At 46.4% G+C, this 26,439-nt stretch overlaps 1 long non-coding RNA gene across 1 annotated transcript; it reads left to right on the top strand.

The window, feature by feature from the left end:
• Window positions 1-3,467: 3,467 nt before the first annotated feature.
• On the top strand, window positions 3,468-18,086 carry LOC115939420 (uncharacterized). The gene is made up of 4 exons (XR_014147729.1): window positions 3,468-3,749; window positions 7,665-7,820; window positions 9,565-14,842; window positions 15,138-18,086. It is a non-coding gene; the product is annotated as an uncharacterized LOC115939420 (long non-coding RNA).
• The last annotated feature ends 8,353 nt before the right edge of the window (window positions 18,087-26,439 follow it).

Genomic DNA, 26,439 nt, shown 5'->3' with positions numbered 1-26,439 from the left:
ATTGTCTTCTTGTTCCTTAATTAGAAACTGGAATGGATCTACTTTGAAGATAAAAATTCAGCTCCCTGCCTAATTTTTCTATGATTCATTTGGACCCAGTGCATATTCATCAGAGGGACTAAAAAGCCCTGTGAGAATCAGTTAAGAAGAAGGAAGGTGCATGAGCAGGCGATAAGTAGCACTTCTCATCAGACCTGCTGCCCGGGGATGTTAAAGTGCTTTTTAAAATGAGGACTAATAAGGCCACTCAGCATTTGCTGCTTCCTAAGAGCCTTGGCTAAATTAATTATGGCACACAATAACCCTGTAAGGTTAAAAAACAAAAAAAATTCCTAGTATTTTGAAAGCAACTGCCCATCCCCAAAGAGGGAGGGTACGTCCCCCAGAACCAAGATTAAAACTCCACTCCCTTCCTGTCATCAAAGGCCGGCTTGTTTGTCTCCAGGCAGGGCCTTGGGAGAGCCGGTCACTCGGGCGAAGTGGCCTGAGCCACAGGCCTGGGGGGCCGCTGCACAACTGGGGCTGTGGGAATGCAGGCGCGGTGCGGGGGGAGGGGGGGGTTGAGGTTTTGTTTACTAATTATATATTCTGGGGCGTAAGTGGTCAGACATGGGCAGGGCCTCCTGCTCAGGGACGCAGCCCCAGGCGAGGCCTAGCCAGGAGGGGCCGGCTTTGCCCTGGGCCACCCACACGCTGGCACGACTGTGCGCCCCGGAGGCCAGCTCCCTTTCTGCATTAGCTACGGCCCGGATTCCGAGTCACATCTGCACGGGCCCGAAAGAAAGCCTGTCATTTCCATAGAAGCCCGTTCTTTGAGTCAGAGCGGCAGATAACTGTTGGTTTTAGGTTTCTTTTCAAGGTGATTACACATCATTTGGTCGTGGGGAAAAAGCCTCGGCTATCAGGAAAGGAAGAGGCTGGGTGATTTGAAAACTATGCAGGGAAGGCCTGTGAGTCACTGGGGAGAAGCGGCGGCTCGCCCCCCTCCCCCCAACACCCCCCTCTTCATCTGGGGGCCTCTTTGAGAAGAAGCCAAGGGGACCCCAGGCTTCCTAGAAGGCAGTTTAATTCTGAAAATAAACCAGCACTTCACCTCCCGTGTGTTGGGCGGGGAATTGTAAAACAGGACGCAGTCAAAACAGTCGTGAGGGCCGAAGCCAGGCGGGCGCCCCCAGCAGCGTGCGGGGGGCGTCCTGGGCGGACCTCAGCGGCCGCTCTCCGCGGTCTCCCCCAGGAAGCCTCGTTCCAGTCCACTGAAGGCGGCCCGATAGTTTATTGACTACAAACTGGGGGGTTGAGCTGGTTGGTAAACAAGTTTGGAGTGTTTTTTTTTTTTTTTTTGCTGTGTTTATGTTTTATACATGGAATAGTTTTAAATATTTTTTTTAATTCAGAACACTCCCGAAATTCTGCAACTTGAGGGAAAAACTGCACAAGTTTCAGAGCAACATTTAGACACTTTAAAGACTTTATTTCAGGGACTTTAATGGTGATAACTGGGCGAAGGGACGACTTTTATTAACCATGGCATTTTAGCAGCCGACTACGGAGATCAAAACCAGGAGCAGGCCTTCCAAATTCATATTGTGAAGCGCCTCCAAAAACATTCTTCTGTCAGCTTTGAAACGTGGAGACTTCATCTTTTCATCTGATCAAGGAAAAATATGCTCAAATTCCCCAAAAGGTATTCGGTTAGTGAAAGGGGGTCAGGGGATGTGTTCTCATCGGGCCCCCACTCTGCAGACTTATCTGGTCAAAGATTCCCCCCCGGGTCTAGGCTGTGGGTGGAATGGGTGCCCTCGGCCTGGCGGCAGCTCTCAAAAATCAGCTTTCACAGATGCAGGCCGGAGAACAAAGGGCAGGCTTCATCCGCCCGCACCCCACAGGCCCCTGTGCAAGTGGGGGGGGGCCTCCATTCCAATGCCCATCACATGGCCTCTGTGGCATAAAAGCCTTTTAATAATTCTGATTTTGAATATCAAATTGAAATGAAAAGCGCATTTAGGAAGGAGAAGCTCCGTCCACACGGAAAAGCGTGTTCTATGCAAACAGGTTGGGCAGGCGCTGGCTCTTGCAGGCTACGGTTCTCAACTTGGCTGCACATTGCACACCTGCTCTCAAATGTACTGATGCCTGCCTCCTCCCCTCCCACCCCCCACCACCGAGAGAGTATGATTAACTGACCTAGGGCGGGGCCTGGGCATCAGGACTTTTTACAGCTCTCCAAGTGATTCTAATGTGCAAACTTGAGAACAGCTGCCGAGGGATTTAATGCAGCATTCAAGGCCTCTCATAACCGAGTCCCAGCCAAACCTTTTGACCTTTCCTTCCTTCACCCCCATCTCAGCCTGTACGTGAGGCGCAGAGACCTTTTCATTATGCCCTGAAAGTACTTGGCTCGTGCATATTTCCATGCTTTCATGCACACATATTGTCTCACTCTGGGCACCAGAGAAAGCCCAGCTCAAATGTCCTCTGTGCAACTTCCCCCTAATTGTCACCCCACCTTCACCACCTTGCCCTGCAGTCACAGGACACTTTGTGCCTCCCTTTATTAGAGCATTTCTCACATTACAGCAAAGACACCTGCTTAGGGGCGCCTGGGTGGCTCAGTCGTTAAGCGTCTGCCTTCAGCTCAGGTCATGATCCCAGGGTCCTGGGATCGAGCCCCGCATCGGGCTCCCTGCTCGGCGGGAAACCTGCTTCTCCCTCTCCCACTCCCCCTGCTTGTGTTCCCTCTCTGGCTGTGTCTCTCTGTCAAATAAATAAATAAAATCTTAAAAAAAAAAAAAAAGACACCTGCTTATAGGTCTGCCGCTCTCCCTCGCCAACAAAATATGGACTGCAGTTCCGGCAATAAGCACAGGGCTCGGTTAGGGCATAGGTTTCTGTGAATGCTTATCGAATGAGTAAATTAATAAATGAGTGGATGAATGCGTGCCAGTCTTGTACATAGTTGATATTCTACCACATCGAACCCAATTCTCAAACCAGGGTCACCTGGGAGACTGAGTCAGTAATTTGGGGGTGGCAGATCTACATCTTTGTTTATCAATGTGGGTTTCATCGACCAGTAGTGGCTACATTATCTGAGAACTTGTTACAAATGCAGAATTTGCATTTTAACAAGATCCCAGGAAATTCGTATGCATAGTACAGTTTGAACTGTAATTTTAAACAAGCTCCCGGGTGATTCCCATGTAACCAGTCTGCTGAGGAGCAATTGAGACCCACTGCTCTAGACTTCCATTTACTGCATCTAGTAGACCCTGTGTGATTGCCTAATGGTTCCTTCTATTACCCCTTTTCCCTACCTAACGAAGCCCTGATTTTGTTCAGGTATCAGCCCTTCACCCACCAAGCCTGTCCCTCAAGGAAGCTTGACCCCACCTCCAGCCCCAGAACTGGGCCTGATTGGTCAAAGGGACATCCCATTCTACCCCAGCAGGGATTGGTTCAGGAATGGACATGTGACCAAAATCAGGTTAATGAAATACGAGGGTAAATACCTTGGGGGGCAACCTAGAAAAAGTTTTCTCTTTCCTAAGAGAAAGCCACAAGGGAGAAAAGCAAGTCTCTCCTCTTCAAGAGGCTGTTCTGCCTCGATGTCATGTCTTGGAACTATTGCTGCCGTCTGCTACCTGACCAATGAAGAAAACCAACACTGAGGTATCAGAGCAGAGATGGGAAGGACCTGGGTCTTAAGACATCGTTGAGCTTTTCTGTCTCTGGACTTCTTGTTATGGAAGGTAAGTTTTTTGTTTTTTTTACTGTTTAAGCGATTTCTGTTCTTTGCAACTGAAAGTTCTCATTGATATACCAAATATCTTACTATCTTCATTCAATCAATATTTTAGTACTTACTGTGAGGCATTATGCTAAGTACATTACAAGTACTATCCTAACCCTCAAGAAATCTGTAAGTCAAGTATCGTTAATCCCATTTTACAGATGAGGAAACGGAAACTTGGAGCAATCCACTGCTCAGTTAAGTCAAATAGCTAATAAGTGGTAAAGTCAGAATTTGAACCTGGGTCTGACTCGAAAGCCTATGTTCTATCCACGCTACCATGGTTTCTAGTTGAGTGGCTTTATTACGTGAAGTTTCAGTATGTCATCAGTTCTCAACTTTTTAGACTCAGGACCCCTTTATGTTCTTAAAAATGACTGAGGATCATAAAGTGTTTTTATGTATTTAGGTGATGTCTATTGATATTTAACACATTAAAAATTAAAACTGAGAAATTTAAGGTGTTTAATTTAAAAATAACATTGACTAGCCCATTTCATGCTAACATAATATATTTTCATGAAAAATAACTATATTTTCCCAAACAAAACAAAATAGTGAGAAGAGTGACATTGCTTTACATTTTTGCAAATCTCTTTAACATCTGGCTTAATAGAAGACAGCTGGATTCTCTCTGCTTCTGCATTCGATCTGTTGTGATGTGTTGTTTTGGTTGAAGTATACAAAGAAAATCTGACTTCACACAGATATATCATTGGAAAAGAGGGGAGTATTTTATAAGCCTTTTCAGAAAATTGTGCTTTTTCTCTGATACTATACCAAAACTGCACAAGTGGTAGTTTCTTAAAAGTTAGTTGCAGGGGTGCCTGGGTGGCTCAGTCGTTAAGCGTCTGCCTTTGGCTCAGGTCATGATCCCAGGGTCCTGGGATCGAGCCCCACATCGGGCTCCCTGCTCCGCGGGAGTCTGCTTCTCCCTCTCCCACTCCCCCCGTTTGTGTTCCCTCTCTCGCTGTGTCTCTCTCTGTCAAATAAATAAATAAAATCTTAAAGAAAAAAAAAGTTAGTTGCAGTGTGGAACCTGAAACCAAATGAATAAATGTTTCATCTCGATTGCATTAGGATCCATTGGTCTGCCTTATACTTTGAAGTGATCTTTACCCGTGCATAATTTTGTTACATCAGGCACTGGTCATTTGGAATATGTTGATTCACTGAGTTATGCAGACCTTCCCAATGTTGAGACATTACTCATACAGTATCAAAAACTGCATTTGTCAATATCACCATCAATATCATCAGTAAAAGTCTCTAAATACTGGTAAAGCTGTGAAGCTCGTGGTAGCTAAAACAAGTTTTCCAAAGTTCTAATTTTTGCTTGAAGTCTTCATTTCTACCACTGGCAACAAATACTGTCAGTTATTTTCTCTGAAGCGGCGGGCTCACTTGCCAACTTTTGAGAAAATATCTGCCAGATATCCAAGTCAAAATAACTGTCATTTGTCTCTCAGCCATTCTTCCAGGTAGAAGTAGTGCTCCTCGAAAAGCAGCTAGTTTAGTTTGTAACTCAAACACTGGCACGAGTGCTTTTCCTCGGGAAAACATGGTACTTTGGAATACAGCAGATTTTTTTCAATGTATATTTCCCATTTCATGACATAGACCGTTAAAAAGACCGGTACCTAAAGGTCGAGATTTAATAAAATGAGTATTTTTTATGGTTCCTCAAGGACATTCTTTAAGGAAACGAGCAGAGGTGTCTCTGGACTGCAGGGGTGAGGCAGTGAAGAATGCAGTGCCTACTGGAACCGTTTGGTGCCATTGCCTTGATTCATGCTAAGGCGCTGGTGATTTTCTCCGCCATCACTTCTACGTCATCAATGCAAATGTCAGTACAGTGAAAAGAGCCAAAGAGCATCTTAATAGTATCATGAAAATGGCTTTGACTCGTGGGCCAGCTGCAGTAGGGTTGGGCTTCCCAAGGGTCTGCAGCCCACCCTTGGAGAACTGCTACTCTAGGTGGTCGCGAGGCCCATGACAGCTGCTAGGAAAAACCATGGAGACGAAATGATTGTTGCCAGGCCCTGGAAGAGACTGAGCTCTGTCACACCACGGTCTGGCCTCTCCTCTGAGTCAATGTGACTTTTGCCTCAAGCATTGCTGACATGGCGGGGCTTTTCAGAGGAGCCTTCAGAGTGTCCCGGGGCTGGGGTGCTTGCGAGGCCTGGGGCCGGGGGACACGGGAAATTGGCTCACTCAGTCCCCGTGCTGCCAGTTACAACGGTGCGGATCCACAGCTACCCTGTTGCCCTATGGAGCCCGTTTAGGCAATTTAACTTGTACTTGGCTTAGAAATGATCTGATTTCTACTCATAATTCTTAAAATACTCCTGTTAATGAAGTTATCGAAGCCTTTTCCTTGGGATAAAATTTCTCAGATGCTGAAGAACTATTAAATAATGAAGGTTTTGTGTCCTTCTGGGGGGTATCGGGACTCCTTCTCTCTAGCGGCCCCTTTCCTCAGTAGCTTGCCAGAACGGGCATGTTGGCAACACCAAGCACAACTTGGGGGCATCTCACTGAGCCAGTCCCTGTTTCCAGGAAAGAAACCCATGTCCTTGAGCCAGAATGAATGTTCTAAGGGCTGGGATTTTTCTTTCTCCTGCTAGAGAGGGAAGAATGACAATGGTTTGCTTGAATCCCCACAGTGGGAAAAGCCATCCAGAAATTCCAGCCTGCCAGACATCTTCAGGCCAGAGATGCTGTTCCTCGACTCATGAATACACTGAGGAATTTGTCCTGGCACCATCTGAAGGGTTAAAAAAGGCTCCTGTTCCTGATTAGCCGTGATGCTTGGGCTAACTAAAACTGGGGAAAAGGCCAGTCATGCTGCTGGCCTGTTAGAGTGACTGAACACATTTCTTAAAGCGCAGAAGCGAGACAGACATCCCAAAAGATTGACCTGAATTTGTCTTGCAAATGGTAGTTTCTGCCTTGTTGCTGCACTGCTGTGGAAAAAAAAAGTCACGATCGGAATATGGCAGGGAAGGAAGTTCCCAGGTCCTCAGAGGAATGGCTCTGAGTGTTAGCAAGTTTTTCCTAATATTTGACCTAAAATGTTCTTTCCTTCAGGACCACGCAGGCTTTTTTTTTTTTTTTTCCTTCTTAAACACAAAACACAACTGCATCATACATTCCTCCCCTCGCTTCTGTACTGGGAGCACAAGAGTTGTAATGATGTCCTTGGCTCTGGGTCTCTAAACCTTCCCATTGAATTTCTCTAACCTCACACAACAGGACCAGCCCAAGCCTTGCAAGGGAGGGAGGAACTATATTCAGGGCAATAAGTGCCCAGATCTGGATTGAATTAGTCTGGTCTGTGTGCCATTCCTGGCCTCTGTATGCTTTCAGGTTTGCGTACGAACAGTGCTCCGTGTGATCTGCCTTGGGACCCCTTCCCCCGCTGCCCCTTTTCCTTTTTACCTTGAGCTTTTGCTTGGTACTTTAGCTCTTATTATTATGTTGGCAGAATGCTTTCCCTCCCTCTCCCCCAAGCACAGTTGTGGTATATTGTTTCTGTGCTGTATTAGAAAGAATGATGGATGAATAATTTGGGGGAATGTATACTCTGGTTGTGCATTAAATAGTCCTAGATGTTGGAGAAGTCACACCCCTGTTCTGGGCTTCACCTGACAGGGGATTGGGAGAGGGCTACATTCGAAGTGGTTCATAAACCTGGAGACCAGAAATACATTTTTTGCAAGTCCCCTCCCCTACCTCCAGCACTTCCTTCGATGGGTGCTAGGAGGACAGCAGTGTCTCCCCGTGAGGGGGCCAGCTTTGAGGCCCGCTGCTGGACTTGATGGGTTCTAGATCCTTCTCAGTCCTAAAATTTGTCTTCTCCCTGTCTCTCCAGATGCCGTGCAGTGCGCCACTGGCTTGTACTTAACTTGCCAAAGCTTCGGTGCCTTCTAGGTGGTCCACACGGTTTCAGACCACTCCCTGTCACTCCAGGCTGGAGTCCGGACCTTCCACAGCCTAAAAGAGAAGGGCAGTTTGGTGATTTTTTAAGGTATCTCCTTTATTTAAAAGAGTGAATTGGGGACTCTGAGAAGTCAGGGGGTGGCAAGCACTCTGAGCTTGGGTCAAAGGACAGCAGGTAGGAGAGGCACCCACATGCCTCAGGTGCTGTGTCCCAGTAGCCACACAAAGGGGCTTCTGGAAAGAAAAGATTCCTACCAGTTTCTGAGGGAGCAGATGGCCTCGGAGGGCTGCCTGCCTCCCCCACCCCCACCCCCAGCCCCCAGGCTCCAGGACCGACTTAGCTTCCTACTCCTGTAGGAAGCATGACAAGCCCCACCTACACTGCTGGCCCGAATGTTTGAGAACTTGGAGCAGTTGGGAGCACAAACATTTACTCTCTGGAGGTGTTGTTTGGTGCTGCTGTGACCGAGGCCAAAAATGCAGTTTCCTAAATCCCCTGTTCCTATTGTAGGGCACACACTACAGATTAAAGAAAAAGAAAAGAAGTAAGAAAAAATAAACAGCGAGTGTGCCAGTGGGCTAGGCATCTGTAGAAAAAGAGGGAAAATCTGGGTGGCTTTAGGGAAAACAAAGACAACCAAACAGGAAAAGAATTCAAGAACACACAAAGTGTGACTCAGACGCGTGAAAACACACATAAAAGAAAATCCATTCATATAGAAGATAAACATTGAGAAGGGGATTCTGTGTGGTAAGTAACTTAAAATGTTTACTCCAGGAGGCTAATAAGGTCTCCCATGTAAAACAGAAGCATTTAGAAATATGATTTGCCAGTAAGATAAATGCTGAAACAAAACATAAAAAGTTGAGACAAAATTCCGACCACATTGTACTTAAATATCTCCTTAAGTCACTATAAAAAAAAACAAGATACTTCCAGTTACTCTACTTATTGATCTACACCTTCCCAAGAGAACTTAAAATGAAATGATAACATTGATCAAAGAGTTGGCATCAAGAACCAAAGGATAACATTTCAGCTAGTCAGAAAGTTAACAGTGGCATAACTGCTTAAATATTTGGGAGAACATGATGACCGAAAATCTTAGGTTACTCAGTAATTATATATAACCTTGGAGAAATTTTCTAAAATTTCCATGCCTCAGTGTGCTCATACATAAAATGGGACATTGCTGTTTCATGGCTCTGTTGTGAGAAAATAAATAATCTAAAATGCCACCATAATTCTAATTAAAATGCAATCATGAGTGCAGTGAGTGAAACCTTCTCATCTTTAAGAACCAAGAGAATTTTTTTTTTAGGAAAAAAGAAAGTCTTCCTGAAGTTAGCCAAACAACAAGGAAAAAAAATAATTCAGTTGAGAGGGGAAAAAAATGGCTGACCCAGCTTTCAGCTCTATATCCCCTTTCTAATAAAGACACAAGGCAACCATGTTTTATATCTTTTACTAAGAATTCATTTGGAATGTTTTCCGTATACATTATAAATAAGTTCCAGAATCCAGGTAGCCTAAAGAAACCACATTTCCCTGATGGGTTCTGTTGCTTATAGAAATCGTTCCTATTACCTATTCACAGGAACGTTTGGCCTATTTAAAGGTCGCAGGTGTGTGAGAACAGATGGTATTGAGAACCGGGACATATTCAGGCTGCGAAAAGACTGCCAACAGTCAGCTTGAGGGTAATGCTTTAAGAGCAGCAGTGTTTTTTTCCTTTCCCTTACTCATGTGTGCATAGCGAGCAGGTTCTCTGTGAGAGCCATGTCCTGGAGATTTAATTTGTATTTTTTTTTTCTCCTCTTCTGTTCTTTAGGAGACAAGTGCCAGATATTTCAAAATATAGGCTAGCTCAGAAAACCACCTTGGAGTCAATGCAGTGAGCCTCCCTGAGAATGGTAGGTATGGAGTGAGTTGGTTGTGCCTACTATTGGGGGTTTAAAAAGGAAGGGGAGGATGGAGAGAGAAAGAGATGGAAAAAAACAGCAGAGGAGCTGTTTCCTCCTGGGCAGGGTGGGGACAGGGTTCGCTATCTGGGACAGGACGGTGGTTGGGGTCGACGGGAGGCAGAATGATATTGGCCCAGTCCTGAACCATCACTCCCGGGCTCTTGGCCTCTGCGGGTGTCTGACTACAAGAACTGAGTGTGCGGGTCAGGAGGAACGTCCATGGCTTAGTGTTCGGCCTGATAACGTGTGCAGGCCACTGGCAGAGTGAGTGTGATACAGCAGATCACCCACACCCACAAACCACTGTGAACTCGCCAGCTCTGGCCGGCGTCCACGGCCGTGGTCCTAGCAGAATGCCCTGCTCCAGGCTCTGCCCCCAGACCCGCCGCCCTTTAGGGATGGCTTCACCAGGGAGAGTCAACCAGCACTGCTTCCTCAGCCACCCTGAGCCTGGAAGTGGCATTCCCATCCCAAAGGATTAGATCACTCAAGGCTGAAACATCCCCCACTGCCCACCTGTGAGTCCACGGAGACTAGCAAAGAGCTTAGCGCTCCGGCCGGGGCCAGGGTGCTGGGAGCCCTCTGCCCGGTCTTGCCAGGGCTCAGCAGCCACTCGCTGCGCACCACGAGGACACCGGAACAGGGGGACATTGCCTGAAAAGCCAGGAAGCTACTGCCCGCAGTGCTGGGCTCTCTGTCCAGCTTCTGAGAGTCAGCCCGGCCCTGCGGGCCCAGCGCTGCCTACAGCCCTTCTGTCAGCAGCTCACCTGGGACCAGCAAGCAGCTCCACGCCGCCTGATCCAGACAGCCCAAGGCAGACCAAAGCGGGGGGGAGGCGGGGGGGAGCGTGGAATAGAGTTTTCCTTTTACTCTGGAACTGGCATTTAGAGTCCCCCTGAAAAGAAGAGGTGCTAAATGCCTCACATCCAAGAGAGTTATTAGAAACCCAAAGCCAGATCTGCTTCTTCCCCTGCCCTCACCTCCCTGGGTTTCCTACGGGGCAACATCTGAGGTTCCACAGTCCCCAGTCAACAGCCACCACCACCACCTCGCTGCTCCCTTTATGGGGGTGGGGGGCTGGCGGGGGTGGGTAAGCAGGAGGAGTCATGTAGGTCAACCACCTTGGGCAGGGTTCACAGTGAGAAGTGGATCCCTCCCTGTGCCCCACCGGCCACCCCTGCCCCAAGGTGAAGAAGTGGGAGGGGACGGGCTGCAGGGAGGGTGGCATCTCACTGGCCAGGTGGACATCTGCTAGGCTTGCTCTTGCGGATCTCCCCCTCGCCTACCTGAGCGGAAGATGGTGACAGGGGCTCTGTAAGGTCTTGAGCTGTCTTCCAGGATTTACCCAGAGGGCTGCCGCCTGGCAAAGGAACCCAGCAGCAAGAACTGGGCAAGAGCAGAAGAGGCCTCACCAGGCTAGCTGGCCCACATCAGGCAACAGTGTGTTCCTTCGTCCCTGCCCCTTCCTACCCCAGCAGCCTGGAGGATCTTAAAACTGAGCAAGAGAAGGAGCCTGACAGGGAATTCTGAATTCAGCGCGTGAATGAGGTTTTTAATTGGACTGCAAGTGAAAAGAAAGTAATGGAATCTGCCCAAGATGTGCTAAGGGAGAAGCTTTTCATTTTTCATTTGTTAGTTTGTTTTGTTTGGCTAGGAACAAATCCACTTTGAGGGTAGTGATTAGAAAAATGAAAACCGTTTCATGTTTTACCCCACTGAGTTGAGCCTGCTCAGTGAACAGTTATGGAATCATAAGCAGTGAGGGGCCCATGGAAGCTTGGGCTAGAGAAGCTTCCAGATCCTCCCCCCGCCCCCCCACCAGATGCCAGATCTCACTGTAGCAGGGTATCCATCTGAAAGAGGGCCACACCCATTTGCCGGGATTCAGGTTTGTATGGGCACGTCTGGAACATGGTGGGGTTAGTCAATCCTGGGCTCCTGTCTGGGTCCTGAGGGGAAGAGGGGAGGAGGTGCTGCAAGTCAAACTTCCATTCAAATTGGGTACGATATTGGAGCTAAAGCATTGCTCTGCAGTCGCCTTTACCTCCGTGCAAACTCTGTGCTCAAGGTGAGAAGTTTTTTGCTTGGCAACCATTGCATCCAAAGCTGTGCCGTCCAAATCAGAAGCCACTAGCCATCTGTGACAATTTAAATATAATTAAAACTTCACCTCTTATATCATACTAGTCACATTTCAAGCGCTAAGTAATCCCATGCAGCCAGTGGTTACTGTGTTGAATAGTCAAGATATAGAACATTTCCATCGTGGCAAAAAATTCTATGAGGCTGCTCTGTTTCCGAGAAAAAGCTGTTCCAATGATGGCAGAGAAAATGGCCAAGCTGGACTTCTGAGCTATCATCTGGTATGGTCAAAATGACAAATTCCAAACTTCATGGACAAGTCAAAAGGTAAAGTGACGTCACAGAGAGAGGACAAGAAGCAGCCCCAGGACTGCAGAGGACGCGGTGAGCCCTGATGCCTACGTTCTGCTTTAGGAATTTGAGGGAGGGGACAGCCCGGTCACTTGGCAGAGACTGGTCCCCAGGGAGGTGATGGTGGGACTCAGGAGTGGTGAGAGCGCCTGGTGGCAGGGATCCCACTATGGCAATTCCCTCCTGGGAACTCTCAAAAACGGCGTGAGATCTGAAGGACAAGGGCCTGGGACGGATGCATTACAGTATTTTTTTTATTCACTGGGAGATGAAAAGTAGCAGGAGTGGCCTGGTACTTACCTAATGTTGTGTAACTAATTCCTCCAAAACTTACTGGCTTAAGACAACAATCATTATTTATTATCCCTCACCGTTTCCCACAGTGGGTCAGGAACTCGGGACCAAATTGGTAGGGTGTCTCTAGCTTAGGGTCTCTCATGGGGTTGCAGTCCAGATGCCAGCCGGGTGGCGGTCATTTGAAGGCGTGACTGGGGCTGGAGGCCCACTGCCAAGGTAGCTCACTCACATACCTGGCTAATTGGTGCTGGCTATTCGTAGGAGGCCTGAGGGCTCTCCATGTGGACTTCTTCACATGGGCTTCCTCAGTGTTCTCACAACGTGGTAGCTGGCTTGCCCCAGAATGAGAGATTCAAGCCTTTGAAGTCACACAAGCTTGTACTTCTGCTATATTCTGTAGTCACACTGACCAGGCCTAATTTGGTGTGGGAGGGAGTTCTACTCCATGAATACCAGGAGATACTAGGAGGCAAAGTTTATTGGGGGCCATCTTGGAGGCTGGCTACCACGTGGTCACATAGAGCCACGTGCTACGTATTTTCAGAATGTATGATGGGAAATCTGTCAGTTGCAAGTGACCAAAATCTATCTAAGGTTTGTCTCAAGAAAAATCAAATAAAAGAGAATGTGTCTACTAGCACATATAACCGAAAAGTCTTGGTGTCACTGGATGGAGGTGCTTCAAAGACATCCCCAGGGTTTTGTCTCCTTCTCAGATCTGCTGTCCTCCTGTGGTAGTGAGATGGCCACCAGTAGCTCCAGGCTTGCATTTCCAGTTTAAGAGAAAGAGACTGCCTCTTTCCTGTTAGCACCAACAAAAATCCCAGTTGGCTTCCATTGGCTAGAATATTTATTTCTCAACCAATCACTGTGATCTCTTTCGAATATGGTACTGATGGCCAGGCTTAAGTCCCCTGCTTATCCCTAGACTAGGTGGCTGTCACAACAACAACAAAGGGTGAATGGTGCTGGGCTGGCAAAATCAACCACCGTTCAGTACAAAAACACGTCCCTATCTGTCTGCTTTCATAACAGAAAATTATATCACATTACACTCACCCCCTTATGAAGACTGACAATGCCAAACTTCCAGCCCAGAAACACATCACGGTTTTCCATTACCCTTCCTACAGAACCAGACAGAGACATTCCTCTGGGAGATTTATTTTGCACAGCCAAGGCTAGAGATTTCTCTGATATCTCTAAATCTGGATGGTGCTTCAAGGGGCCACGCTTTGGTTTATACTGATCACAATACCTCACTTCCAGTGTCCTGTAGTGTGTCTCTTGGCAGCAGGTGGAAAGAGAGTAACTTCCCAGCAGGCCCTTAAAGATGCGTGATTAAAATTACTTTATTAAAGAGAAATATGACCTTGTATAAGTAGGGTATAATAAATACAGTAACAGCTCACTCGTCCAGGCCCTAGATGGCTGATTGGTAATGTATTCAACCCTTTGAAATACAGACTGTGTTCCTGGGTGGGGAAACATTTCTGCAGATCAGATAAAGCACGCACACAGCTGTACATTTAACCACTCATTTGAAGGCTTATTGATTCTAACTGAGCATATAAACATGTGGTTTGGGACGTGGTTGATTCTTCTAGCTCCCCAGTCAGTGGCAGATAAGAAACAAAAGACTGATTGGGGTGTGGTAGGGAGTCACCGAGTTGCCGGCAAAGAAGGTACCTGACGGTTTGAGGTGCTCAGCCTGCAGTAGCGTCCTGGTTCTTGCTGCTCTTTGTTTCTGGTGCTAAGGAAGCTCTTTAGCACTTTCCATGTCACGTCTCATTCAATCCTGGCAACCCCGTAAGGTCGGGGCTATTGTTTGCCCCATTTCATAGATGCGAAAACTGAAGCTTCAGGGTGATGTCAGGTATTAAGAAAAGGTCGTTGTGCTTGGTGACACCTACTTAACAAAACAGGTTAGTAGGTAGCGTCATTTAGAAAAGTGGCTTTTACCGGAGACTTTTTAGGGCATAAAAGGGTAAGTGGAGATGTTACTTCCAAGATCTGTCTTATCCCACGGCCGGGCAAACTAAGGCGGCTCTGGAGTGCCTTCTGGGCCTGAGATTCTGTAACTTTAGAAATGGTTCTGAGGGGGTTGTCTGTTGGAACTGCCTTCCGAGTTCCCTGTCAGGGCTCGGAAGGGGCAAGTCTGGGACAGTGGTGGACAATGCAGTCTCTTTTCAGGATGATTGCTAATAACGGCCCCCCCCGGCATCTCCATGGTGGGTCCGATTCCTCCAGCTATATTTCTCTGGCCCACTTGGCATCCTGGCTGGAAGGACACAAGATCCACTCCTACTCCGGGTGCCCACAGACCTCAGCTGCCCTCATCCCCTGTCTCAAGATTACACAGGACACATTCAAAGAATTCTTCCTTTGAAGAAGGTCGTCGTCTTTGGACTTGAGGTCAGATGCAGGAATTACTGAGGCTCCTGCTTTCATTTGCTCCCCTGCCCTTGGTTTAGCCAGTTGAGAGAAGAAGCCATTGGCTTCAATGTTTTCTTAACCTTGACAAGCAAACAAGCGGGGGGAAATCCACTGTGTGTTTTCTTCTCTCACAGCGCGAATTAAGAGGCCCTTCTGGATCCTTCCTAGTGGGGGTGGATGTGGTATTGGGAAGGATAATCGTTTTTCCAAGACTGTCGGAGTCACTGAGATTATGTGGATTTCACAGATAGGGTGTGTGTGTTCCTTCTTGCAGATTTTCACGACCCAGTGCAGTCCCCCGAGGCCCAAAATGAAGCTGGAATGATCCATGCCTCTTTGAATGCCAGTATCTCCAAAGAGCTCAGGAATTTCAGTTTCCTGAAACTCAGACCTATTATGTGAAATGCTTCAGTTTCTGAGCCTTGGCAATTCTCATATGCCCATTGTTCTTTCTGGCCTGGACCTGACCCTTGCATATGCATTTAGAAACACTTGCACAGGACAAGGAAGAGGCGTCGAGGAAGAAGATCCAAATATCAAAATTGTCCTTTGAAAAATACAACTGATTACTGAATTCGAACCCTCTGCTGTATCTGGGCACAATATTCTCTTTCAAAGATATTTCTTTTATTTTTAGATTTTACAGTGCATAAAGAACAGACACCCCTAGGGGTGTGGTGTTGGCTGGCGCTAGATGAAATTATGAAGGAAAGGACATTGAATTTCCCCATCTTCCTTTTTTGCAACTTTTTACCACCTCTTAGCGACTCCCCTGCCCCAGATGTCCCTGCTGTAAGGACATTCTCTCCCAACAGGGAAAAAACAAGGCTATGTAATAAGTGAATTCAAAGGGAAAGAATTAGGAATGTGTTGTAATGTTTTATGCTGACATGAAACCATGCATTTTAAAAGACAACCTCTAAAGAGGGGGGCACTTTGTAGGAATAAGTTTCTTTTTAGGGGCGAGGTCGAATGTCCTAAATTCTCCTCCCCGTGAAAATCTCTGGGGTGGGAGCCTGTGCATAAAACATGTCCTTCCCCCGCCTTACTCCTGACCTGAAGGCTCTAGGAAGAGAATCTAAAAGTCAGTGTTCTGGGTCATTTTTGTGACTAGCTGGGCTTGGGAATCATGGCACTCTACACCCACACAAAGCTGAAGGTCTCGTGGAGTTGTAGAAAATTATGCTTCTTAGGGAAAGAGATCTGTGTTCGATGTTTGACTCTGTTACTTGACAAGTGGCTTGAGCTAAGCATTTAGCTTCCTTGAGTCTCACCTGTAAATCAGATTAATTGTCCTGCTTTTGCTGGGTTGTTGTGCTCGTGGAAATCATGCACATAAAGGCCGGGCACAAGGTTCTCTGATCCACGTGCTCAGCTAACGATAATTCTTCTTAGTGTTGAGTAAGAATTTGCACATGCCAAATGTCTTTGTATCATTTCAAATGGGTGTTCAGAATCTTTTTTAAAAATTTACTTAAATGCTTTCAAACAGGAGCACCTGGCTGGCTCAGTCGGTAGAGCATGCAACTCTTGACCCCAGGGTTGTGGGTTTGAGCCCCACACTGGGGGTAGAGATTACTTAAAAAAATTAAAAATCTTTAAAAAGAAGAAAGAAAAGAAAGAAAGAAAGAGAAAGAAAGAAAAAGAAAGAGAAATGCTTTCAAACATATATAAAAGTACATAAAATAGTATAATAACTCTTCCTGTACCTATTACCTTGCCTTTACAAGGATCGGCATATTGCCTTACCTTCTTGTAATTCTGTTCAGTTTTTTAAGTGGTAAGAAAAGTAATGGTCCCCACGGTAACCTATGCTTGGTATTTTAAACCTTCTGAGAACAGATGCTACAGTTTTGGGGAAGAAGGATAACATACGCTAGAAAAACCCACTATAGGTCAGCATCCCATTGACAGATAAACGACGGTGACTCTCCTCAGACACCATTCTAACCATACACAGTTCATCACCACAACTCAGGCCCCTGGGCCCACAGGTATGTCTACAAAGAAGGCCACATCCTGGACCACATTGAACACAGTCAGTGGTATGGTAGAGTTAACTCCCACTAAGACAAGTATGTCTCCAAACTGGAGAAACCGTAAAGGGGATTCATGTCCAGCCCATCCCTCCAGCCAGACGGCATGTTGCATGCAAAAAACTGTGTCAGAGCCGCTCTTTGTCTGGGTGAAGAACAAAAGCGCTGAGGAGGCTGGAATCCTGGGCCTGGTGTGCTGGGTGAAAGGTCTGCTATTCGAGAGTGTGAAGGACATTCATGACTTCTTTCTTCCTGACAACCTGTGGCAGTCCTCACATTTGCAAAGGGACATGCGGTCCTTGTCGTTTGTTTCTAAGGCTCATCGTTCTTGAATCAGTGTGATGTACTAACGCCCCCAGTGAGAACTCACAGCTCCTAATGTTTATTTATTTCGAAGTTAACCATTGAATGGGAAGCAGATCAGCCTAATAAACCGGACTCTGAGCCCAAACAAAATATAAATAGGAAGGAAGAAACAAACCAGCAGTGTAGCTCAGAACTCAGCTCTGCTAACTTCAGAGTAGAATCAGAATTCAGCACCACCCAGCGCTTCTTCTATGAATCCAGGGCACAAGATGGCTCCTTGGGGCTCGGGCTGCAGGGAAGCGTGTAACAGCCCCGAGGCACCCACTGAAGTCACGGTAAGTCTGGGGCCCATGAAAAGAAGACACAGACACTCAAAGCGATGAGGGAGCAGAAGCTGAGGGCAAAGCACAAGCTGCCACCCCGCAAACCCCCCCCCACCCCCACTGTGGGATCTGTGTGACATTCCTCAGGCACTCCTAGCTGCCCAAGAACAAAGGAAAGGGAAAAACCAATGGTTAACTGATAGAGATCACAGTCATGCCGGACATGAGTCTCCATCAGTTTGCAACTGTCTTAATGATTTACAAGAAAAAAGCAATCTCCAGAAACCTATAGACTCAGTTTCCTGGAGCCCTAACATCACCCTCCCCTCCACAGGATAGAAAATCTTATATAATCTGTCACTCCTCACGACCTCAGTGCAGCTACTTCTGCCCATGGGTCCTGTCCCCGTGCTTTTAATAAAACCACCTTTTTGCACCAAAGATATCTCAAGAATTTTTTTCTTGGCCTTGGGCTCTGAACCCAACCACTTCAAACCATATCAAAAGTATGGAAGCCATGTTTGGTTATCTTGTTTGGACACTGCTCACCTCAGGAATTCTCCAGGAAACCTCCAAGGAAATTTCACACATGCAGTCAGACATCCGAAGAAGGCTGCAAAGCTCCTGATCCCACGGCTCATCACCCATGCCTCCATAGCCTTCTAGAAGGATGGCTTTTCCACAGTGGGAGTGTGGCTTATTGTGAACTTAACCCAGAGCACTGTCTGTCACATACTCACATTCCTGCCAGGTCACTTGCCTGCCCGCCCAGCTCCCTCCCTGGAGGTTGATAACCTCCCCCCACCAACTCCCCAAACAATGCCCTGTGACTACAAAGTGATGAGACTTATCTCCAGAGCCAGATCTGGAACTCTGTCTTGTTACTTTTCAGTCGCACTGGGCATGTGACGCACTTGGAACACCTCAGAGGACAAGAGAGGTCAGAAAGGTGTCATGGTTTACTTAAAGGACTAAAACCTGTTAATCATGGCTAAGAGCAGGGAGGGGGGGAAAGGAAGGGGAAAGAAAGGAAAGGAGGAGGGAAGGAAGGAAGGGTGGGCAGTTGGCCACAAGTTACAAATTATCAAGAAGTCCGGCTCCTATTTTATATTAGTTTAAACCTAAATCATTTCCTCATTTGCTAGGACGCCTTACTTCCTTGGGATAAACTTTTCGTTCAGTCTGAGGTGAGGAGGAGTAACAAGTTGGCTAAAAAAAAAAAAGAGTTTTCCTTTAAATTGTGGAAAAGTCTCGGAGAGAGAATCCCTTAGCAAAGCCACATCTTGTTCTGACAATCTTTGAAGCTCTTTACGTCTTAACTTCGTATTGAGTTCACCTTTGCATTTTTTGTTACTGTAATGACAACGTGACTTTCTCTCATGCCTTCCATTTTAACATTGCTTTCCTCATTATAAATCATCTCATCATCATATTCTTACCCCAAGTGAAGAAAACCCTGGACAAAATGGGGGATACAAACTTAAACATTCACTTAATTCACTTCCACCCCTTCCCCAACTCTGTCAGCAGCCACAGGACCAAACATAGAGCATCTTCCAGGCCCCACTCAGCACAATGGTCATCACCATATCAAAGATTCCTTGGGGGTAATTTAGGCCATGGCAGCTTCCACCTGAAGTATCTGGACAAACGCCTGAAGCCACTGGCTAGCCAGGGCTTCTTGGAAAATAAAGGCCCCCCAAGGGTCACCTTTTGTTCTCTTCCGTGTGAATGAAACCCACCAGGTCCTGGAAACTGCCTGCCCACATTTGGTAGGTCATTCCTCCCTTGAAGAAATGGAATGAGGAGCCAGAGAAAAGGGCTCCTTCTCCCCCCAAAGTCAGTCTGGCTATGTCTCTCCTGGGCCACCTGGCCCCCCTCTGGTGCCTTTGTACAGCTGGTGTTGACATCAGGTTAATTACACAGTCTTGTGTTTACACACGGATCTCCAGAGAGGCAGGGAGCAAGTTAGCTGCACAGAGGTGAGTTGCAGAGCTCACTTCATTTACTTGTGCTTAGTCTGAAAAGTAGTCTTTCCAAACACCAACTGGAGGGTGATGCACACACATCCCCAGGATACAGGCAAATAGCATCATCTCCTTGTTGTCAGTGAAGAAATGGGCACAAAGGAGAAGCTCCTAGCCCGAGGCCGCACAGCGAGCATGTCAGCCCCAGAGCCAAAGAGGACGGTGGGGCAGTGTTCCTCCGCTCCCACCCTGGGCACCTCCAGCTCCTCTGAACAGCGTATACTCTTGGGGTATCTCGAAGCTTGACAAAGGGAAACAACACTGAACAGCGGGCATTTGCAAACCGCAGCACTGGTTGAGTGCTCACACCTTAGCTTTCTGAAACCTGTATCAGGATTATTGAGGGCCAGCCCTTTGGTGCGATATGTAAATGGATGCTTCCTGAGGGCAGGGAATTTTGATGTTTTCTTGGTTGCAGTATCCCCAGGGCCTAGACCTGTGCCTGGCTCAGAGCAGGGGCTCAATAAATCTGAGCTAAACGGTGACTGAATCTCCACAGCGTTCTGCTAGCCTTGGGTGCTAACAACTGGGCCCTGTTTGCCCTTGGCCTTTGTGAGCCCGGCACTCCTTACCCACCTCAGGGATAAAGGCCATTTAGATGGGCTTTCCGTTGAACGTCCCTGAAGAAATCACAGAAGACCACATCCAGAATGGCCTCTATGCTACAGATTGTCTTAGTCTATTCTATACAAGTATATAGGAGTAAAGTGGTTTGTTCAAACTCCCTCTGTTTTAATTCCTGCTCTAAACTGATTTGTGTCCCACTCAAATTCATACGTTGAAGCCCCTCACCCCCAATGTGAGGGTATTTGGAGTGGGGCCCTTGGGTCGGGCCCTCTCGTTCTCTCCTCTCTCTCTCAATTTCTCTTCCTGACACAGTGACAAGATGGCCATCTGCAAACCAGAGAGAGGGTCCTCCCCAGAATCTGGTCATTTTGGCCAGAATCTGGCCCAATCTCAGACTTCCAGTCTCCAGAACAGTGAGAAAATACATTTCTGTTGTTTGAGCCACCTGGTCTATGGTATTTTGTTACGACAGTCCAAGCTAACTAATACCCCACACTGGCTTTCCTACTAGAGCTTTGTCTCGGCCATAGGCACGCTGGTCGTCCTGTCCACAGGTCTCGGGCAGAACAGTTATGTAGAGGGTTTACAGAGAAAGCCATGTCCTCACGATTGTGCCCTCAGCTCTGAAAAACTGAGCTGACACACAGGTTCTTGTTAGGTATGCATTTTAAGGGAAGACATTGTTAAAACTCTAAGTCAGGCCTGGCAAAATGAGCCTTTGTGTGGGGCAGCTCTCCTAATTAGAGGGGCATTTTGTTTCAGAAGCAATCTCAGTGGATCCTATGAATGGGAATCATATCATCACTCCTCATTCCACTTGCTAGAAATTGTGTTTCTCTCTAGGCAACTGAAGTTATTTGTGGGAAAACTCCTATTTCCTGGGCAAAAAATCTAAAGTAGGCAGATGGATGTGTGATAACCTGTAAAGAAATACAGTGGAGAATCTTAAATTACCTTTTTAAAAAATCTTGGACTTTTTTTGCACACAAATATGCAGTTCATTTTTCTTTGAAGGGTATTTCACAGACGGTCTGGAAAATGCAGAAATGTGAAAAGGAGGAGCATCTTAAACCCTTCCGATCAATTTTGGTCCTTACATCTTAGAAATCATAAGTATCAAAGAAACTCTGTCTCTAGTCACGTCCAGTTGGGCATCAGACTTTCCTCCAGCTTTGGAGAGGGCACTGGTTCAATGCCCAGGCTAGCAGGGGTTCTGCTAGCCCTCAGAGGGCCCTGTGTGACTAGCAGGCCATTTTGTTAAGTGTTACAGGATTTGGAAGTTGGCACCCCTAGAGCCTGGGCCTGAAAAGAAACCACTTGGCAGACTCGGGAACATTCTCCTGAACCTGGTGCTGCTGGTTCTGTCCCACACGGGATAACCCCGTCCTGCCACATTCTTCCACAGAGTCAGAAGTTCACTAGGTCCCTGGGCTTGCCCTGAGAGCAGAGCAGGGAACTCCATGAAAGGCCACCAAGAATGAATTTCCTGGAGGTGGTATGTCTGCCGAGGAAGGAGAGAGCGGCCACCAGAGACTGTCTTCGGACAACCGCTCCGCAGTGGCTGCTTCCTGGAGTATCTGTAGATGTGAAGGACCATGCCCGGGGTGCCTGGAAAACTGCTCACACACAGCCATCCCGCCGGAAGTGGGGGCCAGCTAGAAGACTTGTCCTTGAAACAGCACTTATTTCATAGCACTTTCAGCTTGAGAAAACATTAACTGTTCATTGAAGGCATTGGGGAAGTGACAGTAATGGGGAGTATGGGGGTCTAAACCCCAAAAGCCACCTGCCTGGCATGGCACTGATGTATGAAAGACAAGATGCAATTGTATATGAGAAACCGAGTGGCAGACTTCTCCAAGAATTCTGAGAAATGCCCATTCTTCAGCAGTGAACACGAACCTACTTCACGTATTTAATTAATCAAGACTGAGAAAGATTTTCCAGTGGGAAAATTCACACGCATCCCCTGTATCTCCCAGAATATATAACGTCTAGAAAGCTCCAGTGACATTTTCATGTCTTCCCAGTGCCACGCCAGTGAATGGGCGGCAAGAAATGTTTCTACCAACAGTCATTACCAAAGTTTTCCTCACAGCTGAATCTAATTAATTAGGCCTCGCCAAACCTGCCAGCCCCACCCAGGACCCAGCCGAAGAACCTTAGAGGATTTAGAAACACCCCTTTGACAAACACTCATTTATTACTACCTGTATTCAGTGAATCACCTCGACAGCAGATACCGCCTTCCAGAACTTCCTCAAAACAGAGTGCTTTGTAAACTAAAAGTCAAAGTCCTCTACTTTATTTTTCATTAAGGAATATCTTTCTGTTCTCTAATAGTCATAGCAATAGTGCTCGATACTCTTCAAACGCTTTACAAATATTAATTTTTATTCCACTTTGACTCATATTTTGCCCAGAACCAAGGACAATGCAATTAATTTTCTTCAGTTCCATGTCAAAGGATGAGTTAGTCCCCACCAGCCGCATTTGTCTTCCCTGAATGGTGTGAGAATTATTTTTTCTCCAAAGCCTATAACATTTCCAGAATGGGTTAGAAACTCCTCTGAGCAGCACTACCACCCCCCCTCCCCCGCCTTCCTTGGAGGGCTCTGTAAAGTTATTCCAGAGCAAACTCACATTCATGGGTACTAAGGGTATCTTTGGGCTGAGAGTTTCTTTCAACACACATGTATGGCGTGCTGATTCCATGCCAGGTACTGTTCAAAGTACTGGGTAAACAGCATAAATGGTCATGTCCCTGCTCTCCTCAGGTTCATCTTCTAGTGCAGGATGGCAGGGTAGGGGGAAAAATAAACAAATAAACAAAGAAGTAATTTCTGGTAGTGACAAGTGGTAGGAAGACAACACAAAGGATAATGGAGAGTGACTGGGGATGTGTGTGTTGGACAGTCAGGGAAGATTTGCTTAGGGAATAGCAGTTATTTGAGACCTGAATGATAATATTATGTTAACCGTGTCATGTTCTGTCAGATATACTTCTCTATTTTTTTTAAGATTTTATTTATTTAGAGACAGAGAGAGAGCGTGCACATGCACGCTCGTGTGCAAGCAGGAGAAGGGGCAGAGGGAGAGAATCTCAAGCAGACTCTCCACCAAGACAGTTGCCCTACGTGGGGCTCGATCCCACAACCCCAAGATCATGACCTGAGCCGAAATCAAGAATCACACACCCAACCGACTGAGCCACCCAGGCACCCCTATACCTCTCTATTTTTATTTTTTATTTTTTTTAAAGATTTTATTTATTGGAGAGAGAGAGAGTGAGAGAGAGCATGAGAGGGGAGAGGGTCAGAGGGAGAAGCAGACTCCCCACCGAGCGGGGAGCCCGACGTGGGACTCGATCCTGGGACTCCAGGATCATGACCTGAGCCGAAGGCAGTCACTTAACCAACTGAGCCACCCAGGCGCCCTATACCTCTCTATTTTTAAAGCAACTCCACAAAGACAAATACTCAAATAGAGCAGAGAGTGATTAGGAAAGTATTGTCCTCTCATACCTTTTGGTTTTTGAGTGGGAGGAGATATGCGGAGAATAATGGTAAATTGATTGTCTCTAAGGAGGTCAACATTGCAGTATCTACCAAAATTTAAAATGCACCATCCTGGGGCTCAGGTCATGATCTCAGGGTCCTGGGATCGAGCCCCGCGTTGGGCTCCCTGCTCTGTGGGAAGCCTGCTTCTCCCTCTCCCACTCCCCCTGCTTGTGTTCCCTCTCTAGCCGTGTCTCTCTCTGTCAAATAAATAAATAAAATCTTTAAAAAAAATTTTTTTTTTAATTCACTGTCCTTTGGCCCAACAACCCCACTTCTAGGACTTTCGTCTATAGAAATAATGGCACATATGCATGAATGCACACATATATATGTTTGTGTGTGTGTGTGTGTGTGTGTATAGATAGATAGATGATACATAGATAGATAGATGATAGATAGATAGATATTCACCACAGCACAGCTTGTAGTAGCAAAAGACTGCAAACAACCCAAAAGTTCATCAGTAAATTTTAGAACATCCATAGCAAAGAATGCTTTGCAATCATTAAAAAGAAAGAGGTTGAGCTCCAAGATGAACTAAGTGAAGAAAAGCAATGTGCAGGAACCATGTGTTCAATATACTATCACCTTTTAAAATATCTATACACAGGGGCGCCTGGGTGGCTCAGTCGTTAAGCGTCTGCCTTCGGCTCAGGTCATGATCACGGGGTCCTAGGATAGAGCCCCACATCGGGCTCCCTGCTCTGCGGGAAGCCTGCTTCTCCCTCTCCCACTCCCCCTGCTTGTGTTCCCTCTCTCGCTGTGTCTCTCTCTGTCAAATAAATAAAATCTTTAAAATAAAATAAAAATAAAAAATAAAATAAAATATCTATACACACATACATATTATCTTTGGAGGGGGATACAAGAAACTGATAGCAGTTTTTGCCTTAGTAAGGGGAGGCTCTCTATATTCTTTTGTGACATTTGCATTTTTTATGTATTGCATGTCTTAGCTAGTTAATAAACATGTTTTGACCATCCAAGCTTCACAGTATAAACAAGTATGTAATATTCATACAAAATTCTCTTCATGTGTCCCGATCCAGCCAGAACGAGTTTTAAATGTTCAAAGTGCCAAAGCTCCTAAAGTTAGTTGTGTTGTCAACTTGCTGGCTGACTCAACATCAGGACACTTCACAGCCTGGGTTTGGTTGGGGTTCTGGGAGAGTAAGTTTATGAAATGTTCCAGAAAAGGCATTTTCTTTTACGACGAACATCCTTTTGGGACTGTGCACTCATTTCTAATCCATTCAAATATCTGAACAACTGACCTGACCGGTGTTCAGAGAGAGAACCGAAAAAAATACGATTTGTCTTTAAAAATACTTCCCAGTACACCTGAAACTAATATGATACTCTATGTTAACTAACTGGAATTAAAATAAAAACTTAAAAAAAGAACAGAAAAAAAAAAATACTTCCCAGTGCCTATACGATACTTTCATTTTCCTCCTTCTAAGTTAGAACAGACCCTGTTTTCTAAGAATGAACTTGTTCCAACAAGAATGTTTTTCTTAGCTCTCACAGCTATTTCATGTTCTGGTCCATTTGTGATTATGGGCTGATAAGAGTCTTCAGCTACTAGTAAAATTTTAAGAAATATGATGAAAATCAAATGTTTTTCAGATGTCTGTATTCCAAGCACCGTCTCTGCGGTTTCCTACAATGCTGTGCCGGGGAAGAACAGCAAGTAAGACTTAGAACCTCTACTCTCCTGGGAATAAAATCTGCCCCATGTTAAATAAATCATTTATACATATAAAAGTTTTATTTAAAAGAAAATGGGCCATCAATAATCTGAAATAGCCATGGAAATGACATTCAGTATCTATTTTAAAAATGCATTAAATATGTATCTAGTCGAATCACGAGGAGCTAACTAGCTTGTAGGCAAAATTTCCATCAGCTGCAAGGTGGATGTGAGAATGCATGCAGGGGCAGAGCCTGGGGACTTGGTAGAGTGGCCTGCGGTTTGAGTCTCAGTGGGGCTGCAAAAAGGAGAAATGGCTCATTAGAAAAAGCCCTGGTAACACCCCAAAGGACAGTTGCATGTGAAGCTGAGTCAGAGCACAACCTGACCGAGGAGGGGCAAACAGGACAGAAACAGCTCACCAGCAACACGTGGACAGCAGCTTTGAAAGCTCCATTCAAGCCGTGAATGTCACCAGTTCTTGGCAGAGCCTACCCCTCTGTGAAGCCGGGTGCGGATGAAAGGTGTTTCTGAATGCTGGCTTGCAGGCCGTTGGTCTTGACAGCGGCAGGAGCTCCGGGAGAGAAAGGCAGAGTCAACATTGTAGGAGGCCTCTCCCGGCGGCAGCCCTGTCATCAGTGTGGGCACAACCTGATCGCTGGCGAGGAAGTTATTAAAAAGTGGGTCACTGCAGAGGGCGGCCTAACTAAGGATCAGGGTCCCTCGCCCTCGGGATCGGGTTTCAGGGGAGGCTTCTGTGGCTCTTGAGGACACACTCTCTGGTATTCTTGGAGGAGGGAGGGAAAGCGTTGTGGTGTGGGCACTGGCAAGTGGAGATGGAGAGAGAGAAAAAGAGAGAATGATTCAGACAGGACTCTAGAAATGGAGACTGATTCACCACGACCAAGTGGGATTTATCCCTCAGCTGCAAGGTTGGTTCAACATTCGCAAATCAATCAATGTGATACAATACATTAACAAAAGAAAGAACAAGAATCATGTGATCCTCTCAATAGATGCAGAAAAAGCATTTGACAAAGTACAGCATCCTTTCTTGATCAAAA

The sequence above is a fragment of the Leptonychotes weddellii genome, chromosome 1, assembly GCF_054177405.1.
Source record: "Leptonychotes weddellii isolate Sample4059 chromosome 1, ASM5417740v2, whole genome shotgun sequence".
Classification (NCBI taxonomy): Eukaryota; Metazoa; Chordata; class Mammalia; order Carnivora; family Phocidae; genus Leptonychotes; species Leptonychotes weddellii.
Note: the sequence above shows the minus strand (reverse complement) of the source record. Positions and strands in the feature narration are given on the sequence as shown.